Source organism: Procambarus clarkii, chromosome 20 (genome assembly GCF_040958095.1).
Source record: "Procambarus clarkii isolate CNS0578487 chromosome 20, FALCON_Pclarkii_2.0, whole genome shotgun sequence".
In the NCBI taxonomy this organism is placed as follows: domain Eukaryota; kingdom Metazoa; phylum Arthropoda; class Malacostraca; order Decapoda; family Cambaridae; genus Procambarus; species Procambarus clarkii.
In genome coordinates this window covers 48,240,189-48,244,211 of record NC_091169.1, presented here as the reverse complement: position 1 = coordinate 48,244,211, position 4,023 = coordinate 48,240,189, and positions in this window count along the sequence as shown.

Sequence of the window (4,023 nt, the reverse complement as noted above, 5' to 3'; positions counted from 1 at the left end):
ATTCATGTGGTTGTGTATTGTTTTTTTCAGTCAGTTTTCAAATCCCTGCTTCGTGTCTTCATATCCCAGCTGCGTGTCCTTATATCCCAGCTTCGTGTCCTCATATCCCAGCTGCGTGTCTTCATATCCCAGCTGCGTGTCCTTATATCCCAGCTTCGTGTCCTCATATCCCAGCTGCGTGTCCTTATATCCCAGTTTAGTGTCTTCATATCCCAGCTGCGTGTCCTCATATCCCAGCTGCGTGTCCTCATATCCCAGCTGCGTGTCCTTATATCCCAGCTGCGTGTCTTCATATCCCCGCTTCGTGTCCTTATATCCCAGCTGCGTGTCCTTATATCCCAGCTGCGTGTCTTCATATCCCAGCTGCGTGTCCTTATATCCCAGCTGCGTGTCTTCATATCCCAGCTTCGTGTCCTTATATCCCAGCTGCGTGTCTTCATATCCCAGCTTCGTGTCCTCGTATCCCAGCTGCGTGTCCTCGTATCCCAGCTGCGTGTCCTTATATCCCAGCTGCGTGTCCTTATATCCCAGTTTAGTGTCTTCATATCCCAGCTGCGTGTCCTCATATCCCAGCTGCGTGTCCTTATATCCCAGCTGCGTGTCTTCATATCCCAGCTGCGTGTCTTCATATCCCAGCTGCGTGTCTTCATATCCCAGCTGCGTGTCCTTATATCCCAGCTTCGTGTCTTCATATCCCAGCTTCGTGTCCTTATATCCCAGCTGCGTGTCCTCATATCCCAGCTGCGTGTCCTCATATCCCAGCTGCGTGTCCTCATATCCCAGCTGCGTGTCCTCATATCCCAGCTGCGTGTCCTTATATCCCAGCTGCGTGTCCTTATATCCCAGCTGAGTGTCTTCATATCCCAGCTGCGTGTCCTTATATCCCAGCTGCGTGTCTTCATATCCCAGCTGCGTGTCTTCATATCCCAGCTGCGTGTCTTCATATCCCAGCTGCGTGTCCTTATATCCCAGCTGCGTGTCTTCATATCCCAGCTTCGTGTCCTTATATCCCAGCTGCGTGTCTTCATATCCCAGCTTCGTGTCCTCGTATCCCAGCTGCGTGTCCTCGTATCCCAGCTGCGTGTCCTTATATCCCAGCTGCGTGTCCTTATATCCCAGCTGCGTGTCTTCATATCCCAGCTGCGTGTCTTCATATCCCAGCTGCGTGTCTTCATATCCCAGCTGCGTGTCCTTATATCCCAGCTGCGTGTCTTCATATCCCAGCTTCGTGTCCTTATATCCCAGCTGCGTGTCTTCATATCCCAGCTTCGTGTCCTCGTATCCCAGCTGCGTGTCCTCGTATCCCAGCTGCGTGTCCTTATATCCCAGCTGCGTGTCCTTATATCCCAGCTGCGTGTCTTCATATCCCAGCTGCGTGTCTTCATATCCCAGCTGCGTGTCCTTATATCCCAGCTGCGTGTCTTCATATCCCAGCTTCGTGTCCTTATATCCCAGCTGCGTGTCTTCATATCCCAGCTTCGTGTCCTCGTATCCCAGCTGCGTGTCCTCGTATCCCAGCTGCGTGTCCTTATATTCCAGCTGCGTGTCTTCATATCCCAGCTTCGTGTCCTTATATCCCAGCTGCGTGTCTTCATATCCCAGCTTCGTGTCCTCGTATCCCAGCTGCGTGTCCTCGTATCCCAGCTGCGTGTCCTCGTATCCCAGCTGCGTGTCCTTTTATCCCAGCTGCGTGTCCTTATATCCCAGCTGCGTGTCTTCATATCCCAGCTGCGTGTCTTCATATCCCAGCTGCGTGTCTTCATATCCCAGCTGCGTGTCCTTATATCCCAGCTGCGTGTCTTCATATCCCAGCTTTGTGTCCTTATATCCCAGCTGCGTGTCTTCATTTCCCAGCTTCGTGTCCTCGTACCCCAGCTGCGTGTCCTCGTATCCCAGCTGCGTGTCCTTATATCCCAGCTGCGTGTCCTTACATCCCAGCTGCGTGTCTTTATATCCCAGCTGCGTGTCTTCATATCCCAGCTGCGTGTCTTCATATCCCAGCTGCGTGTCCTCGTATCCCAGCTGCGTGTCTTCATATCCCAGCTGCGTGTCCTCATATCCCAGCTTCGTGTCCTCATATCCCAGCTTCGTGTCCTCATATCCCAGCTTCGTGTCCTCATATCCCAGCTTCGTGTCCTTATATCCCTTTCATGTGCTCTATTGCCATACTGGCTAAGGACTTTCTCCTCATATTTACTTAGCGGGTAGGGTGGTGGGCAGGGGAGAGTGGGTAGGGTGGTGGGCAGGGGAGAGCGGGTAGGGTGGTGGGCAGGGGAGGGCGGGTAGGGTGGTGGGCAGGGGAGGGAGGGTAGGGTGGTAGGGAGGGAGGGTAGGGTGGTGGGCTGGGGAGGGCGGGTAGGGTGGTGGGCAGGGGAGGGAGGGTAGGGTGGTGGGCAGGGGAGGGAGGGTAGGGTGGTGGGCAGGGGAGGGAGGGTAGGGTGGTGGGCAGGGGAGGGAGGGTAGGGTGGTGGGCAGGGGAGGGAGGGTAGGGTGGTGGGCTGGGGAGGGCGGGTAGGGTGGTGGGCAGGGGAGGGAGGGTAGGGTGGTGGGCAGGGGAGGGAGGGTAGGGTGGTGGGCAGGGGAGGGAGGGTAGGGTGGTGGGCAGGGGAGGGCGGGTAGGGTGGTGGGCAGGGGAGAGTGGGTAGGGTGGTGGGCAGGGGAGGGAGAGTAGGGTGGTGGGCAGGGGAGGGAGGGTAGGGTGGTGGGCTGGGGAGGGCGGGTAGGGTGGTGGGCAGGGGAGGGCGGGTAGGGTGGTGGGCTGGGGAGGGAGGGTAGGGTGGTGGGCTGGGGAGGGAGGGTAGGGTGGTGGGCAGGGGAGGGCGGGTAGGGTGGTGGGCAGGGGAGGGAGGATAGGGTGGTGGGCTGGGGAGGGCGGGTAGGGTGGTGGGCAGGGGAGGGCGGGTAGGGTGGTGGGCAGGGGATGGAGGGTAGGGTGGTGGGCTGGGGAGGGCGGGTAGGGTGGTGGGCTGGGGAGGGCGGGTAGGGTGGTGGGCTGGGGAGGGAGGGTAGGGTGGTGGGCTGGGGAGGGAGGGTAGGGTGGTGGGCAGGGGAGGGCAGGTAGGGTGGTGGGGAAGGGAAGGTAGATAGTGTGGTTAGACTCTAGTGGTTAGTATAGAGTTATGGGGCCTTTCCTGCTCACAATTAAGAGTTATGAGGCCATACTTGAATTAGGTAGCATGTATTATCTGCATTGTTGAGATCATACCTACTCACAATCGTTATGAGGGACTTACCTGCTCATAAGAGTTAAGACAACTCGATAAACAATGTGTGTGTATGAACAACTCGATAAACAATAATAATAAAACAAAGAGCCTTAAACAGAACAACATGTGTGGAAGCATCAGGGAGTGTGTATATATGAATGCTACACAGTATTCATCTATGGACATCCATATATGGTGAAATACATGTGAAGAACCTCTCACACACTCACAGCTCCCTGACAAGAGGGAGCCAGCTTAGCTTAGCTGCCAACACCCACACATCGTGTCAGCAAGGCGGACAGTCCGCCTGCTTTCATACCTCTCACTGTATTTCCTACTTCTATACTTCCCTTCACCTATGCCTCTCCTTCCTCTTTAGTCCCCCCCCCCCCCCAAAAAAAAAGCGCACTCCAATAGTTAGAGCCGTTTTCTACTTGTAACAGAAAACGGGAAGATGATTTAAGGGGGGAGACTGTTACATGTTTCCACTGCTCTCATAAGCTTAGACTTGAGTGATCCAGGGCTCATCCGATCCCTCGCTCGTGGTTGCTTCTCAGTCACCAACAACCCTTAGAGATCCTTCTCGTTACACCTTGACGGTCTTGCGTCATGCAGGTCGGCGTTCAATCCCCGACCGTCCAAGTGGTTGGGCACCATCCCTCCCCCCACCCACCGTGCCATTAAAAAAGAACACAAGTAGTTATTTACGGCACAAATGCAATGTGCTATGAGAAAGGCTGCTCACCAAAAACACACGTTTTCTATATCCCGTTAGGTTAGGTTAGGGTGCTGCATTTTGCACGTCATGGCAAAAATA